General features: G+C 47.9%; 1 protein-coding gene across 1 annotated transcript in view; it reads right to left on the reverse strand.

Moving 5' to 3' along the window:
- The window catches only part of samd13 (sterile alpha motif domain containing 13), a 69,068-nt gene that overhangs the window by 45,059 nt on the left and 1,766 nt on the right, over positions 1-22,243 (reverse strand). The gene's annotated exons all lie outside the window — the stretch shown is intronic.

The following is a 22,243-nucleotide window of genomic DNA, read 5'->3' on the forward strand; positions in this document are numbered from 1 at the left end:
CTGCTCCTTGGCTCCAATATCATCCCTTGCTACCACCGTGATGCTATCCTTAATCAGCATAGCTACGCCCCCCCCTTTTCCCTCCTGTCTATCCTTCCTAAACACTTGATAGCCCTGTACATTCAGCTCCCAGTCCCTGTCACCCTGCAGCCACGTCTCTGTAATGGCCACCAGATCGTATCCATTTGTGTCGATCTGCGCCATCAGCTCATCCACTTTATTCCGAATGCTTCGTGCATTCAGATAAAGTGCTTTCATCCCAGCCTTCACCTGGACCCTATTTGCCGCAACGCCACCAACTATACTCACGCCCCCTACTCCCTCTATTATTGGGACATCCTCGGCCTCTTCCCTTACATGTACACTCTCCTTAACTTTAGACCTCGTAAGGTCACCTACCCTCACACCCTCCCCCCCCCCTAATTAGTTTAAAGCCCTGTCTACAGTCCTCTTTACTCGATTCGCCAGCACTCTGGTCCCAGCACGGTTCAGACCAACCCCATCCCTCCCGAACAGGTCCCACCTACCCCAATACTGGTGCCAATGCCCCATAAATTCAAACCCATTCCTCCCACACCAATCCCTGAGCCAGCCATTCACTTCCTTAATCCTGTCAACCCTACGCCCATCTGCACACGGTTCAGGCAGTAGGCCAGAGATGACCACCTTGTCGGTTCTACTTTTTAATTCCATTCCCAGCTTTTCATACTCCCTCCCCAGATCCTCAGTCTGCATTTTGCTTACGTCGCCGGCACCCACATGTACCACAACGACCAGATTCTCACCCTCCCACTCCAGGTTCCTCTGCAGCCCAGCTGCGACATCCCGTACCCGAGCACCAGGCAGACAACACACCCTTCTGTGCACTTTGTCACTGTGACAAAGGACAGTGTCAATACCCTTCACCCCACTATCCCCAATCACTACTACGTTCCTTTTCCTTTTCTCTTTGCCTATGTCCTGCTGCAGCACTGTACCGTGTGCAGCTTGCTCACCAACCTCACCTGCCTCGTTCTCGTCCAACATGGAAGCAAGAACCTCAAACCTGTTATGCAGATTAAGAGGCTGAGGCCTCCGCTCCTCACCCCCCTTCCTCCTCCCAGTAGCCCCCTCTTGTCCCTGACCCTTAGAGTTAGCCAGTCTAGGGGGGGTGGATGTCACTTGCACCCCATTGACAATGGCACCCTCTCTCCCCTTCATGAGCCTCAGTGTCTGTAGCTCAGAGGCCAGCTCATTTACCCTGAGCTGGAGCTCCTCCAGCAACCTGCACTTACTGCAGACATGGTCACTGGGATGAACCCTAGGGTCCACCAGTTCCCACATCATACAGAAACCACACATCACATGCCCCTCCATTATTTACTGTAGTTTAAGATCTGTGGTAAAAAAACTCGAGGCTACAACCTCAGGCTGAAAGGACGATCCTTTAAAACAGAGATGAGGAGGAATTTCTTCAGCCAGAGGGTGGTGAATCTGTGGAACTCGTCACCGCAGAGAGCTGTGGAGGCCAGATCATGGAGTGTCTTTAAGACAGAGATAGATAGGGTTTGATCAATAAGGGCATCAAAGGTTACAGAGGGAAGGCAGGAGAATGGGGATGAGAATCATATCAGCCATGATTGAATTTCTGACCAGACTTGATGGGCTGAATGGCCTAATTCTATTCCTATATCTTATGGTTTTATGGATTAATGAATCCTTTGAATCAATGTTACCAGCTTTTGTGTCTCCTGCTGTATATATTTTCTCCACTGGGGCTGGCGATGTTGTGGTAACATCACTGGATTAGTAATCCAGAGGCCGAGGCTTAACGAAAGGGATCTCACGATCAAATTTCACCACAGAAACCAGCAGCATTTAAATTCAATGAATAAATCAGGAGGCTCTGGTGATCATGAAACCCCATTGGCGTTTTAACTGACTCAACAGGCCCCCTCACGCTCACCATACCTCATTCATTCCGAACTCCGGGAAAACGGCCGAGAGTGAGCACCGTGGAGGAAAACCAAACTCTAGCTGGTGTCGGGAGACTCTTTGCCCACCCCGTTCCGTTCCCACCCCCACAGCTGGCTCAATATCCCGCTGCGTACATCAAACTTTAGTGGGTGCTAAGCATTACACGACCGTAGAAACTTTGACCCACAAGAAAGCCACTCGGCCCACTGTGATAGTGCCAGCCCCACATTGGCAGACTGGTCACTGTTTGAGGACCGTCCCTTACTCGATGGGCAGCACCAAGGGGCAATGTCTGGGCACACCCTCTTGCCTTGAGCAATGCGTTCACCTCAGTTGCTCTGGTGGGGTCTGCATAGAGAGGCCTGATAACCAGATGCTAAATTATTCCAATGGGAATCCCCTCATTAAATGATTTGGGATTGGGCCAATCCTATCCACTGAAAACGGAAGGGCAAAATCAATCCATCTTACCCCTGCATTTGAGATTTTTTTTTTTTAAAATGGACCTGTTGCTTCTTTCCTGATTCACCTTCTCCTGTTTTGGTTTCAAGCATAAAGAGATTGACAACAGAAAGCTAATCATCTTAGGCTGGTCTGTTTTGACCCACAGTCTGGGAATAAGTACTAGTCGAGTAATCTGAGGACTTCCCCCAACAAAACGCAAAGCACTACTTTCGTAGGAATCACAGAATCCCTGCATTCAGCCCATCGAATCCACACCAGCAACAATCCCACCCAGACCCTATCCTCACAACCCCACATATTTATCTCGCTAATCTCTCTAAACTACGCATCCCAGGACTCTAAGGGGCAATTCAGCACGGCCAGTCAACCTAACCCGCACATCTTTGGACGGTGGGAGGAAACCCACGCAGACACCAGGAGAACGTGCAGACTCCGCACAACCAGTGACCCGAGCCAGGAATCGAACCCAGGTCCATGGAGCTGAGAGGCAGCAGTGCTAGCCACTGTGCCGACTCTGGCATCGGTTCCAGACAAGGGCCAGAAAAGGATAACATTATGATCAACTTTACAAAGCGCCTTTGACTTCCCAAACTGCTTCTCAAAGTACAATAATTAAAAATAGATTCCATCGTGTTTCCACTGGCTCCCAAAGGAGGTACCCACTCTCCAGCCCGATAACCATAGCTCTCGAAATACATCACTCTCAAATATGAATCCAGCTCTCTTTTGAAACCTCTGATGGAATCTGTCTCCACCACTCCCCCAGGTAGCGCATTCCAAACCCCAACAACTCTCCAAGTGAAAATATTTCTCCTCATCTCACTCCTAACCCTCTTGCTGACCATTTTGAAATTCTAGTCACTGACGTATAGACCAGTGGGATCAGAATACCCTCCTTGATCCTGTCAAACTTGTTCATCATTCTGAAGACCTCAGTAAGATCATCTCTTGGTCCCCTCTGCTCTAGGGTGAATAAGCCCTTTTCAGAAATATTTCAAACTACAATCAACAGATTTATAAATTATAAATTAAGGCCTAATTCCAGCAACAGTTGCCAGTTGGCTCATTCAAGTTCCAAGTTGAGCAGCTGTCGGTCAACTCTAGTGCAGGAATTCTTCCTGAAAGCATCAACCCCGCCCCAGTCCCAACTCCCTGTGGAAAAGATCAGCAAAACATTCCACATTCCTACAAAACAGGGGGGGAAAAAATATCATACATCATTAACTCAGTAAATGTAGAAATATCACGTCCCCTACAGAATTCCCGAGTTCCCCTCTTAAACTTGCTCCAGAGTCTGGGGACCTCATTTGGAGATCTGGGAGGTAAACATACTGTCCAATGACAAAGCCAACTGGTTCACTTGGCAACTGTGATTACAGAGATTGGAGCAGGATTCGGGTTAACAAGAGTGGGAGTCAATGCGCCGGAGAAGGCACAGCTTGGTCAACACTGGAAAGGGGGAAGAGACTGTCTCAAGTCAGGTCCCTTTGACATTCAGACCCTGACTGAACTGACGAGGCCTTTGCAGTGTTTTATTATGGGTGAGTCACATATTTTTATCTCTCTTTTAGGCAATGACTTCTGAGAGGGTAACCCCCCACCCCCTCTACATCTGCTTGTAACCCCACCCACCTTTCCCCACAATGTCCACATTCAGAAGATACTGCAGAGAATAAACACTGGAGGGGGCATCGCTGCCAAGTGCACCCTTGCCTACGAGCTGTCAGTAATCCCTGACGTGCAGTCGTGAGCCTATGGAGTTCGCTATCGCAGAAAAGTAGTTGAGGCCAAAACATTGTACGTGTTCAAGGAGGAGATAGGTATAGCTCTTGGGGCTAAGGATATGGTTAAAAGGCAGGATCGGGATAGTAAGTTGGATGATCAGCCAGGATCATAATGAACGGTGGAGCAGATTCAAAGGGCTGAATGGCCTTCTCCTGCTCCTATTTTCTATGTTTCTGGGTGCAGGAACATTGACCAACTTTTACCTAATCTCACAAAAGCGTTCCGAGGCTGGCCAGAAACCGCCAACTGCCAGATCGATTTTTACACAAAAAAAAACAGATTTACCTCACACCATCCACAAATTCAGGAGATTCTACAACACTCATCAACCAATTGGTGGATAGGTTTATGGACGAAAAGGGATTGGTTTAGATTAGTGGGTCAATGTTTTTTTTTAAAAATAAGACTGGTCGGCGCAACATTGTGGGCCGAAGGGCCTGTTCCGTGCTGTAATGTTCTATGTTCTAATTTTTAAGATTTAAGGTGTGGGGAGGAAAGTACAGAAGTGATGTTAGGGGTAAGTTTTTCACTCAGAGGGTGGTGAGTGAATGGAATCGGCTGCCGTCAGTGGTGGTGGAGGCGAACTCGCTGGGGTCTTTTAAAAGACTTCTGGATGAGTATATGGGGTTTTATGGGATTGGGGATTATAGATAGGTCTATAGATTGGTAGGTGTTGATGTGATCGGCGCAACTCGTGGGCCGAAGGGCCTGTTTGTGCTGTAGTATTCTATGTTCTAATTACGTTCTTTCTTTGAGATGTAGTCAATACGGCAATGTAGGAAACGCAACCAAATTAGGCACAGCAAACACCCACAAGCGACAAGGGGATTACCACCAGACGATTCCTTTTGTGAAACTAAAACAGAAAATGCTGAAAAACCTCAGCAGGTCCGGCAGCAAATAAGAAGGTGGGGGAAAGGTACCAACTGAGCTACCTCAATGAATTCAATGCAGATCCCCAGTTGCATCTGGAACCTTGTGGTCCGTGCAGCTCAGTTGCTGGGGCAGCCCTGATCACAGGAATAAGTTCTCTTTCTACTGACTTCACATTGGAACTATTTAGCCCAATGACACCGTCAGAGAAGCAGAGAAATAGGAGCAGGTATAAGCCATTTGGCTCCTTTGAGCCTGCACTGCCATTCATTATGATCATGGCTAATCATCCAACTCAATAACCTGCCCCTACCTTCCCCCCACATCCTCTGATCGTTTTGGGCTCATCTGCTTTCTGTGGTAGCAAATTCCACAAACTCATCACCCTCTGGATGAAGTCGTGTCTCTTCATCTCAGTCCTAAATGGATTACCCTGTAGTCCTCAGGCTGTGACTCTTGGCTCTGGACTCTCCTGCCATCAGGAACATCACTCTGGCATTTATCCTGTCTAATCCTGTTAGAATTTCATAAGTTTCTGTGGTATCCCCTCTCATTCTTCTGAACCCCAGCGAATATAATCCTAAATCGACTCAATCTCTCCTCATACATCAGTCCCACCATCCCAAGAATCAGTCTGGTAAACTTTCGCTGCACTCCCTCGAGAGCAAGAACATCCTTCCTCAGAAAACGAGGCCAAAACTGCACACAATGTTCTAAGTGTGGCCCCACCAAGGCCCTGGATAATTGCAACAACACATCCCTGCTCCGGTACTCAAATCCGCTTGCTATGAAGGCCAACATACCATTTGCCTTCTTTACCACCTGCACGCTTATCTTCAGTGACTGGCGTAAGAGGACACTCAGATCTCGTTCCGCTCTCCTAAACCACAGCCATCGAGATAATTATCTGCCCAAATTACGACTGTTCTGCGTCGCGATTCCAGTTAACATTGGATTTCATCCCTGGCCTAACTCAAAGAAGCAAACTATTTCAGTTTTAAAATGAAGTTAATTTATTAGTGTCACAAGTAGGCTTACATTAACACTGCAGTGAAGTTACTGTGAAAATCCCCTCGTCGACACATTCTAGTACCTGTTTGGTTACACTGGGGGAGGATTTAGCACGGTCAATGCACCTAACCAGCACGTCTTTCAGACGGTGGGAGGAAACCGGAGCGTTTGGGGGAAAACCCACACAGACATGGGGAGAACACGCAGACTCCGCACACTCAGTGACCCAAGCCAAGAATCGAACCTGGGTCGTGGCGCTGTGAAGCAGTAGTGTTAACTAATGTGCTGCCCAACTGGCCACAACAAACAGTCCAGTGCATTGAAAATTCAGCAAAATAAATGCTTGTGGGCAAGTACTGGGGGGCAGGGGGGTTAATAAGAACATAAGAAATAGGAGCAGGAGTCGGCCATCTAGCCTGCTCCGCCATTCAATAAGATCATGGCTGATCTGAAGTGGATCAGTTCCACTTTCTCCCCATAACCCTTAATCCCCTTGTCTATCAGAAACCTATCTACCTGTGACTTAAATATATTTAGCGAGGCAGCCTCCACCACTTCAACGGGCAGAGAATTCCAGAGATTCACCACCCTTTGAGTGAAGAAGTTCCTCCTCAACTCCAATCTAAACTGCGCACCCCCCCCTCCCTTATCTCGAGGCTGTGCCCTCTAGTCCTGCTATCCTTTCTAAGCGGGAAGAATCTCTCTACCTCTACCCTATCCATCCCCTTCATTATCTTATATGTCTCTATAAGATCACCCCTCATCCTTCTAAACTCCGAGTACAGACCCAGTCCATTTAGTCTCTCTTCATAGTCCAACCCCCTCATCTCCGGTATCAGCCTAGTGAACCTCCTCTGCACTCCCTCCAAGGCCAATATATCCTTCTACAAGTGCAGCGATCAAAACTGCACACAGTACTCCAGCTGCGGCTTCACCAGTGCCTTGTACAGCTGCAGCAAGACCTCCCTACTTTTATATTCAATCCCCCTCGCTATAAAGGCCAGCATCCCATTCGCCTTCCTGACCACCTGCTGCACCTGCAGACTGGGTTTTTGTGACTCGTGCGCAAGGACCCCCAGGTCCCTCTGCACCGTAGCATGCTGCAGCTTTTCGCCTTTTAAATAATAATCCCTCCTGCTATTATTTCTGCCAAAGTGGATAACCTCACACTTGCTAACATTATGCTCCATCTGCCAGGTCCTCGCCCACTCGCTCAGCCTATCCAGATCCCTCTGCAGACTTTCCACACCCTCCACACAATTTGCTTTTCCACTCATCTTCGTGTCATCAGCAAATTTCATCACCCTACACTCAGCCCCCTCCTCCAGATCATCTATATAAATGGTAAATAGCTGAGGCCCCAGCACACGATCCCTGCCGCACTCCACTAGTCACCAACCGCCAACCAGAAAAGCACCCACTGATGCCAACTCTCTGCTTCCTATTAGACAGCCAATCCTCTATCCATGCTAACACATTACCCCCAACTCCGTGCACCCTAACCTTCTGTAGCAACTTTTTATGAGGCACCTTATCAAACGTCTTTCCCAATGATATTGGGAAAACGATGGTGGGCATTTCCCTGCTGCTTACGCCCAGTTAGCTACTGTCAGCATGGTGTGAATGCAGAAACCCCCATGGGCAGTAGCAGCAATTACCCCAGCACAGCTTAATTACAGGAACAGTGCAGGAAGATGCTGTTTGCAGCACTCCTTTTACTGCGAGACTGGAGGCAGCTACAATGCAGCACAAAGCACAGAGCTGGCACTGTGACAGAAACAAACATGTTAGCATTCATCTGCCCATTGTGAGGATCAAGAGCAATTGCTCTGTTAGATTGGTGACTTTTCACATTAATACATGCATAGGATCCCTACCTTAACAATTTGCCACGGTATTGTAAATTGGAGTGAGACACCAGTTAAACAAAAACTGGTTCTTCCGCCAGAATAAGAAAGGCTGCTTTTCGAGCATGTGAGAGAAGAGAGAGAGAGGAGAAAGAGGGAGAGGAGAGAAGAGAGAGAGAGAGGAGAAAGAGGGAGAGGAGAGAAGAGAGAGAGAGGGGAGAAAGAGGGAGAGGAGAGAGAGAGGGGAGAAAGAGGGAGAGGAGAGAAGAGAGAGAGAGAAGAAAGAGGGAGAGGAGGGAAGAGAGAGAGAGGAGAAAGAGGGAGAGGAGAGAGAGAGCTGGAGGGGAGGGAGAATGGATGAGAGGGGGAGTGAGACGCACACAGATCTACATTTTTTTAAATCTTGTTCTTGGTTTCCTGAAGGCACCGTCTGCTGTGGGTACAGTCATGTTTGTGGGTTCACAGTGTCAGGGGGGCAGTTGTACCTGTACTCTACCCTGTTCCCAAAGACACACTCAGTGAGTCAGGTCGCTGAATCAGGAACTCCGTGAGGTTTCTTTCACCACCTTTTGTGGCACTGACTCCATTCTGAGATCAGAGTGATCCCAGCAAGTTCAACACAAAGACAGGGGTTGTAGATGGGGCTGTCTCGCTGAAATAGTTTAATCTGTGCACTGTCCAGCCCTTCATCAGGAGCTCATCAGAGCCAGCGCAACCCCCCCCCCTCCCCCCTCGAGACTCCCTCAGCCAGCACAATCCCAGACACTCCTCGTAATTTCCACTGCTCATCAGCATTTAAAACTAAATGCACAAAACTCTGGGGACGTACAGACCTGTCAGAATTAGCAAACAGAGCAGACGGGAAATCCGTCAGCCAGAGAGTTTTCCTGAGCTGGCAGACTTGTGTCTGAATAAATTGTGCAAATAAACCAGTGAGGGGTGCGGCACCGTCCAGCGCTCCTGTCCTCTAGAACGACGACCCTGGCTACTTGCTTCAGTGGACTGTAAGAGGTCCCATGAAACTGGCTAAGTCGAGGCGCAGAGTACATGCAAAGCCCCACCGCCCCTCTGAAAATTGGCTATTCACTTCTCTGCTCTTTGTGGGATCATCCTATGCATTAAACGTCTAGACAGCGGTGGCCACTGCAGTTCTTTGTCTGTGGGGCACTTTGAGATGGCCCCAAGACTTTGCTTGCTATTTCCACCCCTCTCTCACCTTCACATGACCCATCTCCAACACTCCCCTTCCCAATCCCTCTGACTCCATTTCCAGTGATAGACTGACCATCAACACTCAGTATAAACTCACTGATGCCCACAACTACAGCTCCCCACACCCTGCTTCCTGTAAGGACTCTAGTCCATTACCCTAGTTTTGCTGCATCCTTTGCGTTTGTTCCAATGATGCCACCTTCGAAAATGACATGTTTGCCTTTATCCTTAATTGAGTAAACGCCCCCCCCCCCACGATAGTTGGCAGGGCACTCCAGGTTTGACCCATTTCCCGCACTCGTACCCCTCCCCTGTCTCCCAGGACCATGATAGGGTCCCTCCTTGTCCTCACTTGCCACCCCACCAGCCTCTACATTCAAAGGATCATCCCCCACCATTTCCACCAACTCCAGTACGATGCCGCCACCAAACACACCTTCTCCGCACCAACTCCCGCCATCCACATTCCGCAGGAACTGCTCCCTCCGTCACCCCCTGGCACCCTGCTCCATCACCCCCACAGAAGGCATAACACCTGCCCTCTTACCATCGCCCTCCTCAGTGTTCAAGGCCCCAAACACTCATTTCAGATGAAGTGATGTTTCACTTGCACCTCTGTCAATTTGGTCTGTTGTATTCGCTGCTCTCAATCCTGCCTTCTCTACACTGGGGGGACTAAACGCAGACAGGGCGATTGGTTTGTGGAACTCCTTCGCTCCGTCTGCAAGCACAACCCTGACCTTCCCATCGCTCGCCTTTTTTACTCAGCACCTTACTCTCATGTCCACGTGTCTGTCCTTGGCCCGCTGCATTGCTCTACTGAAGCCCAACGCAAATTGGACTAACAACACCTCATCTTCCAACTGGGCTCATTACAGCCCTAGAATCTCACCATTGAATTTGACAACTCTAGACTATGACCTTTCTCCTCTGTCTTAACTTCTTTTTGTCCCAGCGTAACCCTTCCCTCCCCCACTGGGCCATCTGCTACTTGTTCTCAAGTTTTATTTCCACTGAGCACTGACCTTGATTCTCCCATTAACACATTCTGATGTCTTTATGGAACTACTAGCTTCTTCTCCTGCCATTAACACTGCCTCTGTCTCATACCATAGACATCGTTGCAATCTCTCCCAGCTCCCACCAAGCACCAACCTTCCACCCTGTTCCAACTGCTACATTTCTATCTCTTTAGCTCTGAAGAAGTCATATAGACTCGAAATGTTAACTCTGTTCTCTCTCTCCACAGATGCTGCCAGACCTGCTGAGTTTTTCTAGCACTTTGTTAGCCTTTGGAATTCTCTTCCCAAGAAAGCAATGGAGGCTGGGTCACTGAATTTATTCAGGGCTGGGTTGGACAGATTTTTAATCTACAAGGGTTAAGGGAGGCTGGCATGGAGTTGCAATCAGAGCAGACATTATGGTGGAGCAGGCTCGAGCTACAAAATGACCGACTCCTGCTCCTATTTCCTATCATATTCTTAAGATATTTCCAAGTTTTATTCCCGTTTTCTAGTATTTGTAAAGGAGGAAGGCTCACTGCAATGTGGACTTTGACACTTATTATTTAGGTGAAAGCAACTCCTTATTGGTACCTCGGGGACAGGGCTAAGGCCTTGACACCTGGGTGGGGACAACTATTAAATGTGGGGATGGCCTAGTGATATTATCGCTAGACTATTAACCCAGTAACTCAGCTAGTGTTCTGGGGACCCAGGTTCAAATCCCACCAAGGCAGATGGTGGTACTTGAATTCAATAAAGAAAATCTGGAATTAAGAATCTACTGATGGCCATGAAACCATTGTCGATTCTCGTAAAAGCCCATCTGGTTTACAAAGGGGCTTTCACGGTAACTTCATTGCAGTGTTAATGTAAGCCTACTTGTGATACTAATAAATAAGTTAAAACCTAATGTCCTTTAGGGAAGGAAATCTGCCATTCTTACCTAGTCTGACCGACATGTGACTCCAGACCCACAGCAATGTGGTAATAAGGATATTATTAAACTAGAAAGAGTGCAGAAAATATTGACTAGGATGCTACTGGGACTTGATGGTTTGAGTTACGAGAGGCTGGATAGACTGGGACTTTATCCTCTGGAATGCAGAAGGCTGAGGGGTGATCTTATAGAGGTCTATATCCCCGAGGGGCATAGATTAGCTAGATAGTGAATAGCTCTTCCCAAAGTAGGGAAGTCTAAAACTAGAGGGCATAGGCTTAAGATGAGGGGTAGAGATACAAAGGTGTCCGGGGGGGCATTTTTTCACACAGAAGGTGATGAGTGTCTGGAACAAGCTGCCAGAGGTAGTAGTAGAGGTGGGTACAATTTTATCTTTTTCAAAGCATTTAGATAGTTACATGGGTACGATGGGTATAGAGCGATATGGGCCAAATGTGGGCAATTGGGATTAGCTTAGCTGTTTAAAAAAAAAAGGTTGGCATGGACAAGTTGGGCAAGTTTATGACTATGATTCTCAACTGCCCTCAAATGATCTAGCAAGCCACTCAGTTGTACCAATCAGGAGATCACCACCATCTTCTCAAGGTCAACTAGGGATGGGCAATAAACGCTGGCTGGCCAGCGACGCCCATGTCTCACAAATGAATTAAAAAATGCACTGTGGGATGCCACAGGCACCAGGGACAAGGCCACCAGGCTGAAACTTCCATTTCAAATTGAGAATGAGAGAAAGAGGAATCTGTGACCTCCAATTAGAAAATGTATTGTATGAAAAACGGTTAATGTTATAGGTCAGAGAGGGATGAGTAATGACTTGCACCATTTATCCAATACCTCGTGTAAATGGGTCTCAAATTCGCAAAATTTAGATAGCTTGGAAACAGGCAAGATATTAAAATTCTCAGCATTGACTCAGTTCAGGTGGAGAGAGAGAAAAACGTGCAAAAGCACTAAATCAAAATACTGCAGCTGTCGGTTGCATCAAAGCATAGAAGAGGGACGGACAATGCATCTGGACAAGGCCTTAATTAGGCCTGAGCTCACCGCATCTTGCGCAGTTTTACAGCTGGTAGTAAAAGTAATCAACCGCATGTCACTAGGACGGTTACCAGGGATAAATACCTTACCTAAGGATGGTTGGGTAGCACGCAGAAAACAGGGACTGAATATCCAAGATGATTTAAGCAGAAAAAAGATTGCTGCTTCAGAATGGAAGCCTTCCATTTGTGTTGTGACATCCTGGCCTGTGATCTCTGGCAAGGGAAGGTGGATTTGCTATCCAGCCCTGCCACTCATTAGGTATTGCCCAATACTCGAGGAGCAGCCATGATCAGTTCAAATACAATCACAATATCTTACATTAATGCATTTCTACAACTGCCCTCAGTTCTCCAGAGGGGGCGGGAGAGGAGGCGGGAGGGCAGAGGAAGAGAAAAAAATATTAGGATACAGAACATGAGTCATTTGAGTCACGAAGTGTACCACGCACGCCTACTTAGGTGACAGTGGGGATGGAGGAGCAACCTGGAGCTGATTATTCCCCAATGTTCTCTAACACTGGGGCTTATCTGACTGATTGCTCTTATTAAAGAGGAGCTCCATTATCATCGTATGGGACAAGGAAACTAGATGAAGCTTTGGTATTTTCTGGTCTAGAAATCTCTCTGCTTCTCCTTGTCACTACAGTCCAGACCATTTATTGCGCTGCTGTTCCCCTCCCTTCTACTAACCCACCCCCTCTGAAGCTCGACCCTGCCCTAGTCCTGAACTCACATCGTTCTCCAGTCTACCCCACTCCCAACCTCCCCTCGAGTTCACCTTGACCACCTCCCGCTTCCTTGACCTTCTCTCACTAAACAGACCACCCAATGTTCCCTTGGGTGTCCCCGCATTGGCCAATCTCTATTCAGGCGCTGTCTCTGATCTTTAAATCCGTTGCCATCACCACTCACAGCGTCCTTTCAAATTACCATCCCGTCTCCAACTTCCCTTTGCTCTCCAAAGTCTTTGAACACGTTGTCACCTTGCGAATCTGGGCCCGTCTTTCCCCGTGCCTGAACCAGGTTTCCACCCCACTGCCCGAGAACCGAAACAGAGTCATACAGCACAAGGCGGCCTGTTAGGTCAGCACTGATACAACAACACAAACCCCACTTTCCCGCGCCTGGCCCATAACTTCAACGCTGTGACATTTCAAGTGTTCATCCACATACTTCTAAAAGGTTGCGAGGTTTCCCGCCTCTACCACCCTCCCAGACAGCGCACTCCAGACTCCCACCACATAAGAACATAAGAAATAGGAGCAGGAGTAGGCCATCTAGCCCTTCGAGCCTGCCCCGCCATTCAATAAGATCGTGGCTGATCTGTCGTGTCTCAGTTCCACATTCCCGCCCTCTCCCCATAACCCTTAATCCCCTCGCTTATCAAAAACCCATCAACCCGCGTCTTAAAAATATTTAGCGAGGCAGCCGCCGCCACTTCAATGGGCAGAGAATTCCAGAGATTCACCACCCTTTGAGTGAAGAAGTTCCTCCTCAACTCCGTTCCAAACCGCCCCTAAACCACCCTGAGTGAAAATACTTTTCCTCAAGTCCTCTTTAAACCTTCTGCCCCTCACCTGTCCCCTCGTTACTGACCGTTCAACTAAAGGAAACGACTCTCATCAAATGTTTAAATAGGCAAACATTCCCTTATCATCCTTGACCTTTGACACGGTTCCCAAGACCACCTTCCTCCAACACCTCTCCACTGATGCCCAGCTGACTGCTCGGCAGGTGGCTGGTCTTATTTATCCAGCGCTGGGCACAGAATCATCTGCAGTTAGATTTCTTTCCTCTCGAGTGCCTTTTTCCCTCCCCTGCAGCCACCGCCCCCCTCTGCCACTCCCCACTGTGAAAGCACAGCGTTAGTTTTCACACGTACACTGACAACACCCAGCTCTCTACCTCAGTGCCACCTCTCTTAGCTCCTGCACCGTTGCTCAGTTCTCAGCCCGCATATCCAACATCCAAAACCGGATCAGCAAAAATTTCCGCCTATTAAATACCGAGAAGGCTGAAATTGTTTTTTGTTCACTTTCCCGAGATACCAGCTCCATCCCTCTCCGTGGCAACTGCTTTAGAGGCTCAACCAGATTGCTCTCAGCCTTGCTGCCTCAAGTCTGGGGGAGGTCTGATCGATGTGTATAAAATTACGAGGGACGTGGATAGGGTAGATGGGGAAATACTTTCTCCTTGGTAGAGGGGTCAATAATCAGGGGGCATAGAGAGTTACAGGACATGGAGAAAAACCTTTTTACACAGAGGGTAATGGGAATCTGAAACTCATTGCCTGAAAGGGTGGGAACCCTCAAAACATTGAAAAAGCATTTAGACGAACAGTTGAAACACCATGACCTACAAGGCTATGGACCAATGCTGGAAAATTGGATTAGAATAGATAGGTGCTTGATGGCCGGTGCAGATACAATGGGCCGAATGGCCTCTTTCTGCACCGTAATGCTCTATAACTCTACCTCATCCCAAGTTGAGCTCCCAACCGAACACCACTGCCCTCATTAAACCGCTTATTTCCATGTCCATAATGTCACTCAACCTCTGAAGCCCTCATCAAAGCCTCTGTTTTACCTCTAGACTTGACAATTCCAATGCACTCCTGTCTCTCCCACATTCTATCCTCCGGTCTGGAAGCTTGAGGATGTCCAACTCTGCACTGCCAGTGTTTTCATCCACAGAATGTCTCTTTCATAAGAACATAAGAAATAGGAGCAGGAGTAGGCCATCTAGGCCCTTGAGCCTGCCCCGCCATTCAATAAGATCATGGCTGATCTGTCGTGGCTCAGTTCCACATTCCCGCTCTCTCCCCATAACCCTTAATCCCCTCACTTATCAAAAACCCATCAACCCGCGTCTTAAAAATATTTAGCGAGGCAGCCTCCACCACTTCAACGGGCAGAGAATTCCAGAGATTCACCACCCTTTGAGTGAAGAAGTTCCTCCTCAACTCCGTTCTAAACCGCCCCCCCTTTATCTTGAGGCTGTGCCCTCTAGTCCTGCTGTCCTTTCTGAGCGGGAAGAATCTCTCTACCTCTATCCTATCCATCCCATTCAACATCATATACGTCTCAATGAGATCTCCCCTCATTCTTCTAAACTCTAACGAGTACAAGCCTAGTTTATTCAGCCTCTCCTCATAGCTCAACCCCCTCAACTCCGAAATCAGCCCAGTAAACCTCCTCTGCACTCCCTCCAAGGCCAAAATATCCTTGCGTAAGCACGGCGACCAAAACTTCACACAGTACTCCAGCTGCAGCCTCACCAATGCCCTATACAGCTGCAGCAAGACCTCCCTACTTTTATATTCAATCCCCCTCACTATGAAGGCCAGCATCCCATTCGCCTTCCTGACCACCTGCTGCACCTGCAGGCTGGGTTTTTGCAACTCATGCACAAGGACCCCGAGGTCCCTCTGCACCGTCGCCTGCTGCAGTTTTTCGCCACATAAGTAACAGTCCTTCCTACCATTATTCCTACCAAAGTGGACAACCTCACATTTGCCAACATTAAATTCCATTTGCCAGTTCCTGGCCCATTCGCCCAGCCTATCTAGATCCTTCTGCAGACTCTCCACACCCTCCGCACAATTTGCCGTTCCACCAATCTTGGTGTCATCAGCAAATTTCGACACCATACACTCGGTTCCCTCCTCCAGATCATCTATATAAATGGTGAATAGCTGAGGCCCCAGCACCGACCCCTGGGGCACTCCACTAGTCACCATCCGCCAATCCGAATAGCACCCATTAACCCCCACTCTCTGCCTCCTATTTGACAGCCAATCCTCTATCCACGCTACACCCTACCCCCAACTCCATGCCCCCTGACCTTCTGCAATAACCTCTTGTGAGGCACCTTGTCAAACGCCTTCTGAAAATCAAGAAAGACCACATCCACCGGCTCTCCTCTATCCACAGCCCTAGACACATCCTCATAGAACTCCAATAAATTCGTCAGACACGACTTCCCCTTAACAAAACCGTGCTGCGTCTGCTCTATCAAGCAATTCCCCTCAAGATGCCTCGCTATTTTCTCCTTGATCACAGATTCTAACATTTTTCCTACAACAGACGTTAAACTAACCGGCCTATAATTCCCCGCCTTATGCCTGCCACCCTTCTTAAACAACGGCGTAACATTAGCCGTTTTCCAATCTTCCGGCACTTCCCCGGAATCCAGCGAGGTTTGGAAAATAATCACCAACGCATCCACTATCACCTCCGCCATTTCCTTCAGAACCCTTGGATGCATTCCATTCCTTTCCCCTATCAAACCCCATGCTTGCTGACCCACATGGACAATGCACTAATTTTAACATTGGCATGCCTATTTTCAAATCTCTCCCAAGAACTTGCCAACCCCCCCATCCTTATCTCTGTAACTACTATAATCTCCTCCAACCTCACAATCCTCTGCATCCCTCTAATTCCCCGATTTCAATCACTACACCAGTGGGTGGCCCTGCCTTCAGCTGGCCTGACCCCCATGTTCTGGAATGCCCTCGCTACACCTTTCCACCTCATCTAAGACATTCCTTAGAACCTATCTCTGACTGAGCTCTTCGATCATCTGATCCATCATCTCCTTATGTTGCCCGTGTCAAAATTATTTAATAATGCTCCTGTGAACTCCCAGGGGATGTTTTACAGTGCAGGAGAGGCCCTTCAGCCCATCAAGTCTGCACCAATGTGTGAAAATCTCTGATCTGCCCACCTAACCCCACTTGCCAGCACTTGGCACATGGCCTTGAATGTTATGGCGTGCCAAGTACGCATCCAGATACTTTTTAAAGGATGTGAGGCATCCCGCCTCTACCACTCTCCCAGGCAGCGCATTCCAGGCCGCCACTATCCTCTGAGTAGATCCTGCTGCCCGTGTCTACACTAAAAAGAGGAGGAGGCCATTCAGCCCCTCAAGTCTGTCCTGCCATTCAGTTAGATTGAAGCAGGTCTGTATTTTGACTAACCCAGCTTGCAGGTGCAGCAGGTGGTCAGGAAGGCGAATGGGATGCTGGCCTTCATAGCGAGGGGGATTGAATATAAAAGTAGGGAGGTCTTGCTGCAGCTGTATAGGGCATTGGTGAGGACGCAGCTGGAGTACTGTGTGCAGTTTTGGGCGCCGCACCTGCGCAAAGATATTTTGGCCTTGGAGGGAGTGCAGAGGAGGTTTACTAGGCTGATACCGGAGTTGAGGGGGTTGAGCTATGAGGAGAGGCTGAATAAACTGGGCTTGTACTCGTTAGAGTTTAGAAGAATGAGGGGAGATCTCATTGAGACGTATAAGATGATGAATGGGATGGATAGGATAGAGGTGGAGAGACTCTTCCCGCTCAGAAAGGACAGTAGGACTAGGGGGCACAGCCTCAAGATAAAGGGGGGGGCGGTTTAGAATGGAGTTGAGGAAGAACTTCTTCACTCAAAGGGTGGTGAATCTCTGGAATTCTCTGCCCGTTGAAGTGGTGGAGGCTACCTCGCTAAATATTTTTAAGACGCGGGTTGATGGGTTTTTGATAAGAGAGGGAATTAAGGGTTATGGGGAGAGGGCGGGAATGTGGAACTGAGCCACGACAGATCAGCCATGATCTTATTGAATGGCGGGGCAGGCTCGAAGGGCTAGATGGCCTACTCCTGCTCCTATTTCTTATGTTCTTACCCAGTTTGGCTCCGTAACCCTTAATAATCTTTCCTAAACAAAAACCTATCAATCTCAGTTTGAAATTTTTCGATCATTCCCCGGATTCACCAGCTTTGCAACAGAAAAAAATTCCAGGTTTCTATTATTCCGCATGTTAGTGCTTAGCACTGCTGCCTCACAGCACTAGGGACCTAGGTTCGATTCCCAGCTTGGGTCACTGTCTGTGGAGTTTGCACCTTCTCTCCATGTCTGTGTGGGCTTCCTCAGGGTGCTCTGGTTTCTTCCCACGTTCGAAAGACACAGAACAAAAAAAAAATTACAGCACAGGAAAAGGCCCTTCGGCCCTCCAAGCCTGCACCGACCATGCTGTCCAACTTAACTAAAATCCCCTATTTTTCCAGGGACCATACCCCTCTATTCCCATCCTATTCATGTAGTTGTCAAGACACCAATTAAAAGTCACTACCGTATCCACTTTCACTACCTCTCCTAGCAACAAGTTCCAGGCACCCACCGTTCTCTGTGTAAAAAATCTGCCTCATACATCTCCTTTAAACCTTGTCCCTCACAGCTTAAACCTGTGCCCTCTAGTAATTGACCTTTCCCACTCTGGGAAAAGGCTTCTGACTATCCATTCTGTCCATGCCTCTCAATCTTGTAGACTTCTATCAGGTCACCCCTCAACCATCGTCATCCATTGAGAAGAAACCAATTTTCTTCAACCTCTCCTCATAGCTAATGCGCTCCGTACCAGGCAACATCTTGGTAAATTTTTTCTGTACCCTCTCCAAAGCCTCCACATTCTTCCGGTAATGTGGTGACCAGAATTGAACACTATATTCCAAGTGCGGCCTATCTAAGGTTTTATAAACATAAGAACATAAGAAATAGGAGCAGGAGTAGGCCACCTAGCCCTTCGAGCCTGCCCCACCATTCAATAAGATCATGGCTGATCTGAAGTGGATCAGTTCCACCTTCCCGCTTTCTCCCCATAACCCTTAATCCCCTTGCCTACCAAAAATCTATCTACCCGCGTCTTAAGTATATTTAGCGAGGTAGCCTCCACCACTGGCAGAGAATTCCAGAGATTCACCACCCTTTGAGTGAAGAAGTTCCTCCTCAACTCAGTTCTAAACTGCGCCCCCCCCTCATCTTGAGGCTGTGCCCTCTAATCCTGCTGTCCTGAGCAGGAAGAATCTCTCTACCTCTACCCTATCCATCCCTTTCATCACCTTATACACCTCTATAAGATCCCCCCTCATCCTTCTAAACTCCAACGAGTACAGACCCAGTCTCTCTTCATAGTCCAAACCCCTCATTTCCAGTATCAGCCTGGTGAACCTCCTCTGCACTCCCTCCAAGGTCAAAATATCCTTGCGCAAGTGCGGCGACCAAAACTACACACAGTACTCCAGCTGCGGCCTCACCAGTGCCCTGTACAGTTGCAGCAAGACCTCCCTGCTTTTATATTCTATCCCCCTCGCTATGAAGGCCAGCATCCCATTCGCCTTCTTGATCACCTGCTGCACCTGCAGACTGGGTTTTTGCGACTCATGCACAAGGACCCCCAGGTCCCTCTGCACCGTAGCAAGCTGCAACATGACTTGCCAATTTTTAAACTCAATGCCTGGCTGATGAAGGCAAGCATGCTGTATGCCTTCTTGACTACCTTCTCCACCCGCATGGCCACTTCCAGTGACCTGTGTACCTATACACCCAGATCCCTTTGCCTATCAATACTCTTAAGGGTTCTGCCATTTACTGTATATTTCCTATCTGTATTAGACCTTCCAAAATGCATTACCTCACATTTGTGTGGGTTACCCTGATTGGCCATGCTAAATTGCCCCTTAGCGTCTAGGGGATTAGCAGGGTAAATACATGGACTTACGGGATAGGGTTCCTGGGTGGGACTTAATGGGCTGAATGGCCTCCTTCTGCACTGTAGAGATGCTCGGATTCCATGACATCACCCTCAAATGGGCCAGATCTAATTTAAGGTTACACATTGGGGTTTTAAGGTGCAAGATCAATGATTTAACACAAAACAAAAGGCTAAGCAACCATACACCAACTAAGAGGACAGAGCTTTCTTAAAAAAAGAGCAAGAACAAATTTACAAATGGCTGAAAACTGACAAAAACAAACATATATCAAGGGCAGGCAACTCCAGCATTATGAAAATGTTTAAACTAATCTATTTCCGATACTAACGCTGCCTATTTCAGTAGATATGGCCAGTGATGAGTTGGTTACTCCACGCACATGACAACAAGTCTGTCTACATTTTATCCGCATCACAAATTAAACTATTCACAGGAGACATACACTCCATGCTCAAAAAAATACTCAGGCCCAATACACACCTCGACACGAGAGGGCTTCAGTCTACGGAGCGTGGATTGATAATACAATCAGAGGCATTCTGGAGGACCGGGACTCAATTTAATTAATGTCCCCTCCCCCGAACCAAAATATTCCTGACAGCAGATCATGCATGTAAATTATAACACTTACAGCAGCTCCAGCACAAGCCTAAGCAAAAAAAAAATGCAGACAGGAATAAAAGCTAACTCAAAACAGTCACAACTGCCACAGTACAGCAGTAAATGAAAGCAGAGAGAGAGAGAGAGAGGAAGACTGCAGTAAATGCTACAAAAACACAGGCCACGGATGTCCATTATACAAAAATGCAGCAAAAACAAAATGAAAACAAGGAGGATTCCCATTGCTGGATCTTATTTCAGATTGAAATCTCTCATACACTACACAAAATGCTAGAATGTCAATATTGCTTTCAACGCAGATACAATAATAGACTGAATGTATGGATTTTTTTTTGAAAACTGGATATAAACAATTTTGGCTGATAACTGCAACCCATTATTGGACACAGTGAATAGAAAAAGAGTAAATGCAATTAAAACAATGCCTCCCTCTAGCCTGTCTGATGCCCTGGAACACCTACCTTGTCTCAGTCCCACAGCTCTCCCTCCTGTCCAGCCAGCTGTCAATCAAGGGCACCTGGGCAGCGCGCTGCACGCTGGGAGTTGTAGTCCTGCTCCTCCTTCAGCCCAGAGTCACTGGCACAGGAAAAGACTACAACTCCCAGCCTGCACTGCTCCAGCACCCCCCCCCCCCCCCCCCGCCAAAGCAATTGTAAAGGCCACACACTGCATTCATTTGACTGCAAACATTCCTACAAAAAAAGGTGTGATTTTTTTTTAAGAAACCTTTCCAACGCACACTTCATTAAGTAAGGAGTGGATCAAATCCTGCATCCAATCTAATTCACATCTGGACCTCAATATCCCTCAACATCTGCAGCAGGGAGGAATTCTGGAACTTGTAGTCCAAACTCCTGCAGGTAGCAACTGGGAGTGGGAGATTAAAGCATCTCCTTCAGAGGGTCAAGGGTGGCAGTGGAGATGATTTGCAAAGTGCTCCTGACCGTATCTTTAACTTGCTGACCTTGGATTGCAAAACCACACCCCCAACCCCACCCCCAAAAGAAAAGTTGGCTTGTTGTTGGGGCAGGTTCTCTTGGGGCCAAAAAGTGGACCTAGAAATTGGCTCAGCAATGTGAAGCTGCCACAAGATGAACTAAAACGCCCAGCACCCTAGACACAGGCAACCTCACAAGGACTGTCTGGGCTGCACTGTCTGCTCTTCCTGAATGCAATCTTATTATTGCTGCAACTGGAAGCATTCAATACAAATACACATGTAAAATAGCCATTCTTCCAAATGGACAGTTACATTTCTATATATATATATATATACAGCATCTGGAGTTAATACTGTGTGTGCTGGATGTGACTAATTTTTTTTTCAATTTCCAGTTCCTTTCACTGGCATCCGTCCCTTAGCAAGGGTCAAAATAGGAACAGTAACTCCCAATACGCCTCCAACCAACCCATACACACCAACACACACTCCCACAATCTTTCACATATACTCAAACACAGACACACTCCCACCCCACAGGGTGGTACACCCCCATTTCCATACACACACCCGCCACACTTCCCCACTCCCATAGTGACACACACACACACACACTCCCTCCACTTCCATTCACACACACATTCCCCCACTCCCATACAAAGGCATGCAAGACACTCCCCCACCTATACACACGCATACACTTCATTCCCATACCCAAACACACAGACCCACATCCATACTGCCCCTCCACACAGATACTCACATTCACACACACACCCTCCCTGACACAAACACACCCAGAGACACTCCCCCACTCCCATACAAAGACACGCACAGACACACTCCCCAGAGGTACAGACACACACCCTCCCTGATATATACATATATACCCATACTGCCCCTCCACACACAGGCACACACTCCCATTCCCATACACACCCTCAGACAAACTCCTCCAGTCCCATGCAGTGACACACCCTCCCTGATATATACATC

Source organism: Carcharhinus amblyrhynchos, chromosome 9 (assembly GCF_965287045.1).
Source record: "Carcharhinus amblyrhynchos chromosome 9, sCarAmb.v2.hapA, whole genome shotgun sequence".
NCBI classification, from domain to species: domain Eukaryota; kingdom Metazoa; phylum Chordata; class Chondrichthyes; order Carcharhiniformes; family Carcharhinidae; genus Carcharhinus; species Carcharhinus amblyrhynchos.